Source organism: Haliotis asinina, chromosome 4 (assembly GCF_037392515.1).
Source record: "Haliotis asinina isolate JCU_RB_2024 chromosome 4, JCU_Hal_asi_v2, whole genome shotgun sequence".
Classification (NCBI taxonomy): domain Eukaryota; kingdom Metazoa; phylum Mollusca; class Gastropoda; order Lepetellida; family Haliotidae; genus Haliotis; species Haliotis asinina.
This window is the reverse complement of record NC_090283.1, coordinates 50,491,004-50,506,515: the sequence shown is the minus strand read 5'-3', so window position 1 is coordinate 50,506,515 and position 15,512 is coordinate 50,491,004. Positions and strand designations below refer to the sequence as shown.

At 37.6% G+C, this 15,512-nt stretch overlaps 1 protein-coding gene across 1 annotated transcript in view; it reads right to left on the bottom strand.

Moving 5' to 3' along the window:
• Nucleotides 1–1,593: 1,593 nt before the first annotated feature.
• Nucleotides 1,594–15,512, bottom strand: part of LOC137281633 (ras-related protein Rap-2c-like) — a 50,423-nt gene continuing 36,504 nt past the window's right edge. Inside the window, exon 3 of the mRNA XM_067812993.1 lies at nt 1,594–13,983. The gene's annotated coding sequence lies outside the window, so the exon portion shown is untranslated. The remainder of the gene's footprint in view (nt 13,984–15,512) is intronic.

Genomic DNA, 15,512 nt, shown 5'->3' with positions numbered 1-15,512 from the left:
GTTAGTCTAATCATCATCATGACCTTTGAACTTCAAAACAGGATTGTGATGGCTTGTGTCCACCAAGTCAGCAAGCTTGACCACCAGATCCCATTAGTTTCCTTTTGCGAGCATGGGTTGGTGAAGATCAATTCTAACACGGGTCCCTTAATACATTGCAAGGTGGTATACAGTAAGAGAATCTGGGGATATTATTATCCGCTGTCTAAAAAGATCATATATCAATTCTCCTCATATTATAGAAGTCCATAGATAACCCTCCTTAAAATATATTGTTTCTAACTACCATTCAATCCCACACAGATTGTTTTTAATTACTCTTTAAAAAATAGCCTGAAAAGCTACTAACTTCTTTGTCCCACCTGGAATTTACCATGCAAGAAATGTATGTGAGAGTTATGTCCCTTTGACTTGCTTCTATGAGTCAACACTGTATGCTGAATATCAGTTCTAAGCCTATCTTTGCTGCCATTTAGTTTTTGTGTGTAGTTTCATGCATACACCTTGTTCTGAAAATGTTCTTTAAGATCCTTGTAAAGTGAATGACTTTCATATTCTGATGAAGATTTATGAGCACAGCTGATGTAGTAGTCGTGTGTGCAATGGATATGATTTCAAACCAGTAGTAAGTTGTGATAATGGCACTTAAAGCTGTATTCCAGTTTTACATGATCGTTTATTGTGGGAGGAGAGCCTTATGAGTGATGTTTTAGTTGGATGTTCAATGCTTAAACAGAGACACGCAAATAGTTCTGACAAACTAGGCCATTTTTATCAGTATTCCAGCAATATCATGGCAGGAAACACCAGAAATGTGCTTCACACATTGTACCCATGTGGGGAATCAATCCTTGGTCCTGGCATGACAAGCAAATGGTATAACCACTAGGCTACCCTACCTCCCCTTTGATGACTGAAAAAGACCAATGGCCACGATGACCGGCCAGAACGTCCAATCAGTGAGTGAATGAGTGTCTAGTTTTATGCTGTGCTCAGCAGTGTTCCAGCTATGTTTCAGTCAAGTCTGGATCAGACAATCCAGTGATCCAAGTGGTGACAAACACTGAAACATAATCAGGGCTGACTGGTTTGCACCAACAGTCAGGGGTTTCGGACGTTCCAATAGGAAGGACAGCATCTTGCAGCAATTCTTCAGCAGTGAATGGGGTGGTGGCGTGGCCATGAGCTTATGACATTCACTCATCACACTGAAGACCAGGGTTCAATGTGTGAAACCTATTTCTGGTATTGATACTGATATTGCGAGAATATTCCTAAAGGTACTCACTCTTATCAAATATGCCTATTAAAGTCCAATGTGTGAAGTCCCGTGTCCTCGGCTGTAATTTTGCAAGGCCTAGATTTAAGCTCTCATACCACTTTATAGTTGTAAGTGCCTTACCTTAACATTAGTGATAAGAGTGCTAAGAGATCTTCAAAAATTTAGACCCAGGTGTAATTATAAAAGCTGTGTAAAACCTCCCTCACCAGTGTGTAAAATCAGTCATGGTCTTGTCATGCTGAAATAAAATGGTTACCATCGCCTGTACAACTATACACGTCAATAACAGGAAAAATAACCATAACAATAACTTGAGATACAAAAGGCATTTATTGAATCATAAAATAAAAACATGAGCCAGTTAGGATCCAACTACGACATATGTACACAGCATGTAGGTCAGAGTTACCTCCCTTACCAAAGAGGAAGGTAGGACACGCGGCTTAAAAATGTACACACCTGTTTATATGGTTTACAAGACCTTCCTATCTACTGTTTATTTGGTATGAAGCCATGTTCAAGTACAGCAAGGCTACAATGTCATGGTGTATCACCTGTGTGAAAACATGTATCTAGGCAACTCCTCAGTCACTTTGATCCACAAACAGACTGTAACAGGAAGCGGCACTGCTTTCAATCTTATGTTAACAAAAGCTATCACTCCAAATTCTGTGGAGCTGATGAGGTGGGAAATGGGAAGCCTCCTAATAATGCAGTATCATTGGCATAGAGAAATGTCACTAGAAGATAGAAAAAATGTCATAGTTGTGGTATTGACCTTACAGGACTAAGATTCATGACAAAAATTATTTCAAAACATGCTTCCCCCAAACCATACTTCACGAACTTGTTCACTAAAGAGCTCTCTGAATAAACAGACACTCAAAACCTTAAACCAGTATATCTCCAGTTTATCAGGAACTGCTTCATTGACGAAATATCATAATAAATATAAATCTAGTTCAACAAGGCATCTACTGACCAGTGATGATGGATCAGAAGTCAAAATACAACAAGCATCCCTGTAAAACACCTTCGTTTAATGTCACATGGTCTGTACGTGACTACTGATTGTCAGCAAAATAAAGCGCCAGAATTCAGTGAGTGGATATAATGCCCCTGTGAACGGTTATTACCAAATGTCTACTATATAAAGGGACATATGATCCACTGGTTCTGATCAGCAGATCTTATATAGAAAAGGGAGACAACTCTCCATGTTGCAACATTCCCCTGGACAATGTGCTGACCTGTCCAATAACGCCATGATTCAGCAATGTGATTGGACGCAAAATACAGGATAAGATGAACAGTATCACTAAAACTACTCAAAAAGCTTAGGATCACAAACCCTTTCACATTTCCATATTTTATCCGTCCAGCCACTGAGTGACCCTTAACTGGAGTAGTGAGTGAGTGAGTTTAGTTTTACGCTGCACTCAGCAAATATTACAGCTATATGGCGGCGGTCTGTAAATAATCGAGTCTGGACCAGACAATCCAGTGATCAACAACATGAGCATCGATCTGCGCAATTGGGAACCGATGACATATGCCAACCAAGTCAACAAGTCTGACCACCCGATCCCGTTAGTCGCCTCTTACGACAAGCATAGTCACCTTTCATGGCAAGTATGGGTTGCTGAAGGCCTATTCTACCCCAGGACTTAACTGGAGTAGAAAATTACATAAAATGCCCAGTGGAACATCAGCCTATTACAGCCTTGCTGTACATCTTTGTTAAATAAACTGAAAGAAATGTGGCATTTTGATTCTTGCAGTTGTAACACACAGATACGAACCAAAAACCAACAAGTGTAAAGTGATACACATGACACACAGTGGGGCCACATCACAAGCACTTGGCACTCGGATTGGCAGCTGTTCTATGATTTCAACATCGTGACTGTGAGGAGTCATCATCGTGATATAAACATGAGGAACTGTTCGTTTAAAACAAAACAATCAATGGTCATTAAAATAAGGCATAATACAACCTACTGATCCACAGTACTTTACCGATTTTCCAAAGATGTTTTTCTTGTAATCAAGGATATGTAAACCCATTGATACAACTCTGTTGATGACGACTGATGCACTATTTTCTAATATGATTAATATTCCTTTCTCACGATCTGTTACAAACAATTTGCATTAGCCAAACTTTAGATCCACTTCAAGTCTACAAAGGATGTTTTTCTGGTAAGGCAAGACGAATTATATTTCTCGTTTTACGGATCCACTGATCCTGGTTTGTTTGTTTTTTTCAAAAATAAGAAAAAATACAATCCCAATGTTTTTATTGACCAAAGATGTAAACTTGAAAGATTTTAAATTTTTTTTAGTTGTATTTTGCCCCATATACATTTTATAACTAAAAGTAAGACATGTTTAGTATTAAAAAGGAATGTTACTATATTTTATTTTTACTTCTTTTCCCAAAAATCATTACAACAAGAAATAAAATTGGTCTGGCCTTATCAAGCATACATAAAACCATTGACACAGATCTGTTGGTTATGAGTGATGCACTATTTTCAATTAAGAATACCATACCTTCCTCATGATCTGTTAAAAACAACAAGCACCTACCAAATTTAAATGTGTCTGCCTTCTTGGACATGTTTCATTATTCTGTTGACATAATTATTAAGAGACATGTCAATAAAACAAGTGACAATAAATAGGATTTAAAAGGTTAAAACAAAGCAAGTAAGCCAGTAGCACAATGTATTAATCATCATCATCATCATCATCATAATCATCATCATCATCTTGTTGAGCAAACAACTATCAAAGTTGTGTCATCATTAAATATCCAATCACTATTTTTCATACGTGTCAAATGTACAAAATTATTGATACATTGTAATATATTTGTCAATCTCATGATTGGCAGGTGTCAATCACACAATGAATGACATGCATACATACAAAAGACCTGCTGTGTAACAATTTTCCCTAAACTGTTTGGTGGCTCTGACTACTTCAGAAATTTCCTTTTAATGTAAAAAAACATTCATTACTCTAATAGACACCATGACAGCATTTTTCACACCAAACTACCAAGTTTTAAAGAAGCACTGTTATTGCCTGCTCAACCTCAAATCCACTCAAAACGTTTTCATACTAATGGCCTACATTTCAAACGTGGCCCAGTATTTTTTTAGAAAATAAGTCTTTATTTGTAAATCTGGGTGTCGTGAAAAGAGTTAGTACTACGATAGTCGTAAGTCCATGTTGAAGTATGGAAGTTACGACAACCTTAGCACTAGATTCACTTTGTACAACCATGCCCTGGTGAATATTAGAGATGTTAGGATACATTTTCAGTTAAATCACGTATGTTCCTCAAAGACCCACCAAACATTTTAAGCGCCTATTACAAAACAGAGTAATCGGTGACTAGTTAAAGAGTGCCATGAAACAAGAGGGAACAATTCATGTTTTGTACAGTATAAACAACTCGCAGGCAACATCACCCAGGGTGCTAAGATATTCGTAAGGTAATGTTAATGTATGGCACTTACGACTATCTCAGCACTAGGACAGCTTCGAAAATCCAGGCCCTGGTTGAATTCCAGAAACATAACACTATGATTATCGGAAGTCTGTATTCAAGGAGAGCCCCTTTTCACAAAGTGATGCTAATGCTATTGCTATTCATTAAGCGTAAAACCATAACTGACTGTAGCACTATGATTATTGTAAGTCTATGTTCGCAGAGAGCCCCTATTCACAATGTGATGTTACTACTACTGCTATCCATTAAGTGTAATAGCTCTAACTTACTGTGTAATACGATTATTGTAAGTCTACGAGAGCCCCTGTACACAGTGTGATGTGACTACTACTGCTATCCATTAAACGTAATAGCTCTAACTTACTGTGTAAATACCATTATGTTAAGTCTACGAGAGCCCCTGTACACGGTGTGATGGTAGTGCTACTGCTATTCATTAAGGGTAGTTGCTAAAAATTTCTGGTACTGTAATGCTGAAAACACTTTGTGAATTGAGGCTCCAGGAACCTTGACATGAAATAACCTTAGCCCCACGATGATCGTAACTCCCTTACCTTAACATAGGCTTGCAACAATCATAACAGGATCACTTTGTGGAAAAAAGATCCAAGGCATTCTGACAATCTATGGCTAAGACCACTTTGTGAAACCTTAGCCCAACGATGATTGTTACTTCCTCTTAACTCATAGCCCCACAAGGTGATCTTAGTTGATTGTAACTCCCAATTTCAAGATAAACTTAAGATAACATTAACACTTAAATTCTTTGTGAAACAGGCCCCAGTGCACATTTGATCTGCATAACCTGCACATCCAGTCTTGTATGGTTTGATTAATCGTATAAAAAATGACATGTTGACTATGACATGAACCCCTCCATCTACTTTGACTCATAACAGCCAGGACCATGCAGCTGTCGAGGCAACACTTCAGTACATGTAATTTCTTCCTGGTATGTCAAGTCCTCAACCACCCTCGTAAGACCAGCCCCGGAAACCAAATCACTTCAATGTTTTGTTGGTCATCTCATTTTGAAAATTTTGTAGGATAAGGGTAAATCTTCAATTTTCAAAATTAGTGTAGCTTCTGATCTGCATGTTACAAAATATTCAACAAAGCAGCTTACTATCACAGCCATATTAGGAATAATTGTTTCTATCGGAGGATGACTGAAGAAATGGGCTTCATACATTGTACCCAGAAGGGAATCGAACCCATGACTTCAGAATGAGTGAACGTGTTAACCACTAGGCATTTCCATTACCCCTCAAAATGGTGCCATGAATTTATAAATCTGTTTCAATAAACTAGCATTTCTATTAAACAAACCACATTTCTTTGTTCTTGAACGATATATACACCCAGAAAAAAACAAGCATGAAAAAAAAATATCACTGACAACTGAGATTCAAACCCACAATCACAAGTTCCTGGTGTACCCAAGGGACGCAAGTCTGACAGGTAGTATTTTCAAAACTGACCAACACAGTGATCAATCTGTCTCGAAAGTGTGATGCTTTATTTTTGTCAAAGTGTATATACATTCAAGCATAAAATATCTGGCAGCATGATCTGAAGATCAAAGTTAAAATGTATCTAAAGAGATGATTTATGGCTGTCACATTCAACTGTTGAATGATTGTACAGAGGGACAAGTAACATATCCTCATATAGGGCTATATAGAAACAGTGCATGACCAAAACAGGTGTACGTCAAGTAGAGCTCTTTCATGTTCAACACATGACACATGAACGGTTGGTGGGATGTTTTGCAAAACATTTCAGATTTTTGTCAACAAGCCTTCATAAATCCATCTCTGATACAAGAGTATGTCAGGTTCATGCCAGATCTTGTGTCTTAAATGGTGACATTTATGCACTGGATCATTCTCACGATCTCAACAATATAAATATGCCCGTATCAGCCATGATAAGCTAATTTTCCAAATATTTTTGCCATAATTGGTGTTATTCTAACTACAACATATACAAATGTAAATTTTTGAGACCATTAGGTCTTTCAGACCCTGAAAATTGGTTGCAGCTTTTAAAATAATAAAACACAGTGAATTGGACTGGTATGCTAAGTATTTCTGGCATCTTTATGGAATAAACCAAACCGTGATGAATGTGATTGGCTAGCGCTATGGCCTGGTATCAGAGATATTGGTCCCCATGTCCCAGATGTCTACTCTTAATTCATGCCTTGGAATTCTTGAAATAGGACCTGGGTGTCATTGTACAAAAACATCTTAGCACTATGACTTCTGTGAATCTATGTTCAGGAATGGGAATTAGGATGACCGTCGTGGTGAAGTTTCACTGACAAAGGACCTGGTATCTGTAATATAGGCTCTGGTTTCGAGATACATGGCCTGGCATGCTACATACATCCTCAATAATCTCCAGGGTATATGTTCCAATAATTCTCCACTATACCCTGGATATGTCTATTGTTCTGTCCAATAACTTTATTACCTCCCTTTGCTGGCTCTGCATTCTCAAACTAGCCAATCAGCTAAGCTGCTGTTACAACTGAGCTTGCCAGTGTCAACAAAGACAGAGGTTGTAGGCGCAAAGTTTTGTTTGCAGTGTGACTCAGATTTGGGAAATCATACAGACAAATTGACAGGTCCCAAATTTAAAAACGATAGGCAAGAACTTCTTCTACCTCTTGGAGAGTACCTCTGCATCACTTGTGTTGCCAAGTATAATCAGTCAGAAGCGAGAGTGAGTTGTGATTGGTACGCTCAACTTCCAAGCACAGTGACCTGATTGGATAAAAAGCCTGTAGATGTATCCAGGGTATAGGATTGATTTATCGTGATGTACACACTGGGGATATCGAGGATGTCCTGCATACAGATGTTCACTGAAACACCAGGGCTTGGAGACCTAAATGTAGGACATGGTATCTGCGATACAGGCTCTGGTGTTTGAGATACATGGGCTGACATCCTGCGCACAGATATTCAGTATACAGGGTTTGGTATTCTAGATGTAGGGCCTTGTACCAGGGACTTGCATCTGAGAAGTTGGATAGGGCATAATAGATACAGGATGGTATGACATACTACTGTCCAATGGCAATATGACGTCATATCTCTGACCAGTCACAATCATATGTCATACCATTTTATTTTGACAATATGTCTGTATGAACAATTGGAAGGGGTACCTTTTCACACCTCCACAGCATGTCAATATTCCATACAAATAGGTCCATATATGGCAGGGTTCGGCTACACAATGTACAATGACTATTCAATTGGTTAATACTATTAATATAATAACTTTACAAAATACGATCCAATCACATCAGCTGTCATCAGGAAAAGCATGTCACTGTGTATATATGTACAGAAAGTCAACTAGTCAGGCCATCGCTGATAGTATTACAATCACGTGCGAACATTAGTATTCGGTTCATGATCATATCAAACCACATGGAAACATTAGTACTTATTTCATGATCATATCAAACCACATGGAAGAATAATGAATATGAAAATTTAATCTAATCCTATTGGATTTTGTGCTGAGGCCAGACCAAGTTTATGCCTTGTCTTAGAGCTATGCCATATGTTCACAAGAATAAAAAGAAAAAATTCCCCATTAAGAAATAAAATTGTCGTGTTTTCATTGGCTCAAAGTAAACTTGCATGCTTGCTTTAGGTTTTCTGAGGACCAAAATCAGTAAAACAAGAAATAAAACTGATCTGGCCTATTGGTTAGGGTTAGGATCACTTGTCACAAACATTTCACCTCAAAGTAAACCAATTAACCAATGACATCAGTTTTATCGACATCTGAAAAACAAATTTCTTAAGCCACCCCACATTTACAAGACATGAATTTAACACGACAGCATTTCCAAAGTAAATTTTGGACATACTGTAAAAGACATTTTTCTTCCAAAGCAAGCCATTAGGGTTAATAAAACTGATATTCATCCAGTAGCACACAGATTTATTAGTTGCTTACAGGCTATGTCATGTGACAGGTCATGTGAAAGATCATGTGACAGGTCATGTGATAGATCATGTGACAGGTCATGTGATAGATCATGTGGTTGTTGAAATAAACAAGATAAAGATGAGACCATATCTGAACCAAGTATACAGCTGTAAATATTTTTTTTCTAGAAATAAACTGATTATCATTCTTTTGGGACTACATACAACAGCATCACAGTGACTGGCTGGTTACACAAACAAATAAACAAATAATCAGTATGTAGTGAAAATAAATATGAGTATGTAGCACGTCCTACCAAAGGAGTTCGTTTTATGAGCTTATGTCCAACAAAGAAAGTTCATCAGGACATATAGCAGTGGTATTAACAGAACAATATAGTTCGAAGATTAGTTATCTCCAATCATCAATATTTCAAACAACTTTTGCCATTTTCATTTTTGTTCTCAAATTTAACAAAACTTAAATTCAACTCAAATCTGTGAAACTGTGACCTGATTGTCTGTTTAAACAGTGAGTGAGTGAGTATGGTTTTACATTGCTTTTAGCAAAATTCCAGCAATACTGCACAGGGGACACCAGCAATGGGCTTACAAGTTGTTCCCATGTGGGGCATCAAACAGGGATCTTCAGCATGAGAAGTGAACGCTGTAATCATTAGGCTTTCCCACTGCTCCTGTTTAAACAAACCAATCTCAGTGATATGGACATCACACATGAAAATCGACAACTAGTCAGAGTCCAGAGATGTGTCAGAAACAAAACTGCTGACTCAGTGATCTCAACGACAAGCAATTCTCCTCACATATTGATGAATAAGCACAACTGAAAACCAAACTGAGGACTATTGTGACTTGGTGTGTGTACACCCACATGGTGTGTCTATGTGATATTATGATTGATAACAGCACACCATAGGCTCAAGTTAGCTTTGAGCAACTGACCTCTCTCTGTCCATCTCTGACTTTTTACCAAACTTACAAAGTTAGTTTATCACATCCCTCAAAAATCATAAATGTTTATTTTTCTGTTAGAGGCACACTGGATATAAATCAAGATAAAAAATATACAAAGTCACAAAATGAATTGAGAGTTAGTTGCCCCTGCCTTCAAGAGACTACTGGGATAATAGGAAACCACACATAATTTACAGCTAGGGGGTGGTGGTGGTGATGATGATTTTGTGGGGTAGGGGTGGGGTGTGTGGGGGGTGTCCTTACCCATTTTGTTCTGGGGAGTTAGGTGGGTCTGGATGGGGGGGTTCACATGAGAAGCAGGAGGGTCACTTACTTTGCACATTAATTTTAGGGGGACAGATGGGGGAGGAGGTGGGTTCATTCACACTGTACATAAAAATCATCACCCCATCCTTCCCTAGCCATAAATTATGCACAGTCTCTAAGCTGTCCTGAATCAATGGCTGAGACAAAGACAAGGAAGGAATTAAACATTGTTAATAATGTCTTGAAGGAATATACTATCAACTGTTGCAAACAGGGCTTGGTTCAAGGAATGTTGACAAAATACTCCCATCTACTACACAAAACATTCCTGGTAAGACAAGCCGTTCCCTGAAACAAGCAGGAACGGTTTGATCTACAGTTTCAGATGAAGTTCCTTTGGCGGGACAAAACCAATTTTGAGGAGTCAAATATAGTTTCACTGATTGCTGAATTTGGGTGTTCTCACATTGCACTTAATGCCATAAGGTCTATGAAAGTCACAGAGGCAAGGCCAGGATGTATTTGTTATTATTTGAGCTGGGATATCTTTAATTCCAATTAAGAGACTTTTTATCAAGATATACTGCAAACCAAACGCTGGCGTCTGAGAATGCCTAAAATTGTGTTAGGCATAATCTTGTCCACATATGCTTAAAGTTGTGTCTAATAACGAAAGGCAATACATGATCATACAATAATGGTAATAATTGAAGGGAAGTAATATTTTGACCTTTCCTTTGTTTGCACAGAGATCATTTGTGTGTAATGATACGTTATACACGTGATACATGACACTATACACATGTGATACATGTGATACGTGAATCATGCATTATGAGTATATATCACATGTGTATCCTGTATCACATGTATCCTGCACAATGAAGCTGTCCAGACAGAAGGCACGATGACAACTAAAGGAGTATCTCTAATACAACTGATTTCAACAATGACTGCTTTACACTCAAACTGACTTTACTTTTCTGAATAATCAGCTCAATTTTATGAATTTATGGCAATATTACGATAAACTCAATGTGGTTGTGTTGGAAAATAAAACAAAATTTATAAACAAAAACACTACACAAGAACATCCCAATTTCAAGAACGCTGCTTTTCTTGCTTTTACAACTACACATCGATTTTACCGTATCTTATTTTTCTCATTAATCAACCTGTACCTTGCTTATAATTTGACATTTCGTATTAATCAGTTCCCTACCTTTTTTTAATAATCATGTTCTGATTTTGTGTCCTCAAGCAAAATGACTCCTCTTGTATGTGGTTGTGTTGCAGAGTACAAATTGACATGCAATAACTTCAAATATGAACTAGCTGTGAATAATATGATTGATGCAGCTACTAAATTACCAGCATTTAGTCTCACCATTCAAAAGTCATCTCAATATACACCAAGCACTGAAGTCAGTATCTATGCAGACAGCCAATTTCATAAACCCATAAAATTTGCTCAGCTTTCAATTTTAGATCCAAGCTAAATGTCATGACAAAATCGAAGTTAAGAAAAAAAATAATATAAAATACTTTGGCACTGCTGATTTTGGTAGATTATCAGTTGACTGATGCTTGTACTATATACAAGTGTGTACAGGTGGATGGGGGCTATTGATACAAGGTGGGGGGCAGGGGGCAAGGGTGGGGTGGAGGTGTCCACACATTGTGACACAAGGTGTGTGTAATACAGCTGAGTGGTTATCACATCGTGTGGCAGCCCTACAATTGTCCAACATCATTACCCAGCACTGTGTCCATCCATAGTCAAAATTAGTTCAAGCAAAATATATTTAGGGATTACTGGTATTTTCAGGATACTTTTTTGTAGTAAAGATTAAGAAGAAAATTTCAACAATAGAATTCCTGAAATATTCATGATTCTTACTTTTTTTCAATTCAGTATATAATATAGTCAGATACATATTTCTGAAATTTTGAAATTACTCTGAAATTGATCATAATGAGTATAATCACTAACAATCACCAACTACGACACAATCAGACTCCAAACCTTTCACATTAGTAGAAAAAATAATTCTATAACCTCTCTATGTGTTTTGGTACTTAAATGTAGTCAGTGTTAGTGATCTACTCTACAGGTATCCATGTCAGACATATTGCCAACATCATGCAATGAAGCACATTTCAATCTATATGTTTTCATATTGGCTACCTGACAGTCATTTAACTCAAACAAGCACCTGCAAGGCAATCACCCTGGCAACGTTCACATCTCATTTCAATGTCATGCTACAGAAAATGTTTGCTTCAGTACACAGTGAAAAGTTATGGTTAACAAAACTGCTGGTCCTCTGGACCGTGACAAGCTGAAATAGCAGTGGGTTGTTGTTATTTTAAGTCACTCTCTGATCAATATACGCCTACTGCTAACTCATAAACAGTTGTTGTGTATGGTGGGGGTTCTCCTGTGTAACAGTAAATTCATTCACATTGAACATGGGAGTACAGGATGAGTGACTTAGTGCAAGTGAAGTTTATGCTAGTACAGTTAGTCAGCAGCAAGCAAACAAACAAAGATGGGCATACAATCCATCACCACAGTTGTCAATGACTGCACAGATTTACTCTGATTCAAATGTCCAATAGAGATATTTCTCACATTTGCACATTGGAATCTTAAAAATCATTTGATGGACTATCATATGCTGTGGCACTAAAATTTGCTTATCTGATAGACCTCTTGTATCTGTTGGACACATACTTATGTGATGGACTGTCATTTGCCTAACTGTTGGACAGTTACTTCACATCTAAGAGACAATAACCTGCCTGTTTCATAGTGCTGTCCTTAAAATAATTGCTTCATTTTTGCTACATTTGCTTCCCTGCTGATGACTATCTGTAAAGCCATGTTTTACTGAACCTAGACTGTCTTACGTAACTGTACATTATGTACTTATTTACTTACATTCAGCTACCTTGTTACACTTATCTGTTAAAATGAAGATTATTCCTAAAAGCACTGGTCAAAGAATAGTGTCTTTGAATGTAGGTCTAAAACAATATATATGTACAAGTATTAATCCAGATAAATGCTTGACTCAGTATTATTCAACATTTGCATTGACGTGATGGTAATAATATTTTGCATACTAAAAACACCATTTGAAAGTGAGTTGGGTTTGATGAAATGGACTGTCAGGATAATGTTAGGAAAGGCCAACAATGACACAGGTCTAAGATATCTACCACCTGGGTAACAGTGATTACAAACCTAGAAATACAATCAAGGGCCACCAAGATTCAAAGCCACATCGGTTCTGTGGTACAAAAGGGAGGCAACTCTGCAAGGTAATGTTGGTGCCATAGTTGACCGGGCCGCCCATACCCCCACCATTTAAAATAAGGATCCATTTCTATATTGACTATACTGATCAATGAATATATGTTTCCATGGCAATGGTACAAATGAAGGGAAATGTTAACTAGATAATTGACACTCCATGCTCTCTATGCCACCATGCATGTACAAAGCTACAAGGTGATGGCCACTACTTATACCTAGAAAACAGTCGGACATGTCATGACATGATAATGAATATCATTGGAATTTTAATGAATGGAAATTTGTTAATCCTCCTGGAAAATAACAAAGGGTAGGTTCCATGGTGCGTTAGTTGGGTCCATCCAGGTTCGGTTCTTGTTTCCATGGCAACAGTGGCCGTGTAACCCGGGGCAACAATCATCATATCCATGGCATCACATGACATCTGGTTTATTCATCATGGGAATTAATCACTGTCAATATTGCCACAAAACAGGTCTGTTAAATATGTTCACACTTGCATCAACACAAAATACACTCTTCGGTGAATTTTCTTGCTCCAAAACATTGACTTCAGCTCTGTGTCGGCCATCTTTAGGGGGTCTCTTGCACACTGTTGAGGTAATCACATGACTTGAACATGTGACTTCGGAGTAGATTGTCACATCCATAATCGTGCCTGAAATGAAATAGACGAAACAGTGAAAAGCCAGCAAGCAAAGGACTGTTATGAACATTACAGTCACAGGCAGTTTCAAATATTTATTGGTGGTTTCATTAGAACCATTACCAGCTCCGGCTGTTTCTGTGTTCCAGCTGTTTTTCTGGATCCCAGCAAGGCCAATGACTTTTACAATGCCTTACAATACATTTTCAATAAAAACATCAGTTGTCACAAAATAATAAAACACAAAAGTAAATATTATTTGTTTATGGGGCTATGTATTGGCAAAAATATTGTGTTGCAGTTATAATGCCATAGGGGAATTATTATTGTGACACCTCAGACACCTACACTGACACATGTGGTATTCAAAGCCTGATCAACTAAAGTAACATGAAACAATCTGGAGATTCAATACTCTTTTAGAGTATACTTCAGAAAACTGCAATAGTTTGCAGAAACCTGTCAAACAAACTCAAAAAGCATGAACATGCTGTACTGACATTTCTCTGTTATTTTATCTAACCACATCTGACAATTATTCCTACTCGACTACATGGTGCAAACCATTCAGGTATTACTACATGTTAACATTTCTTAAATATTTGTTACTTTTTTTCGCATCCAATTTGAAATAATTCATGTCATTGATCAGACCATTTCATTTATCCCTTGGGTGTATTTTCAACATTTGTTCCAAACTCAAAGGGTTTTATTTGCCAAGCGCACCAATCCGCATGCCACAGCGGCTGTGAAAACTCGCCAACTCAGCAGCATATCCGACTATCAATGGCGTTCCTTTCCTCTGCTCTGATAACACCAGACATGTAACTCAACCAGATACTGTCTTCCTGTCAACAAATCTGCTTTACTGTACACCCTGCTGGTTTCCTCACAACCATCTTCATCCGCTCCAGGAACTAGAGTATGAAAGGTTATGCTACAAGTATGACTGCAAAAACAAAATTATCCAGAAATATAACCACCTGATAGCGAGGTAAATCACAGTCATAAGAATTAAACTAGTCGGATAATGATGGTCTACATTCCAACTTTAAAAAAAAAACCAATTTCTTGTCAAAAATAGACAACATAAAAAAAAATCCCCAAGCAACAACACTTTTGAGACATGCGATCTTAAGTACAAGTTGTCTCACTTCATGTGCTGGTGATTAAGTGCTGGTTTCTTAAATTATGGGTTCGAATCCAGGATGGGACTGAAACTAAGAAAGTACTAGAATCTGTACTTTAACGAATAAGTGTAATCACAAATATGACAAGGGCTTGAGATGTTAACCTACTTGCACCAGGTGCAACCTAGGATAAAAACCTTGTTGCACCAGAAAAATTCTGCTTGTCTACACTGATTTTATTGCAACTGGTTACAAAAAGAAATATGCTTTTGAATTACTTAGATGTTTTATTTAGAGTTTACCCATTCAAAAGTTGACTTGCACCAAGTGCAAGTGAGAGTAATAACTAGGTTGCACTTTGTAATATTGGGTTGCACCAGTGCAAGTATAAACCAAAAAGTCTTGCCTGAT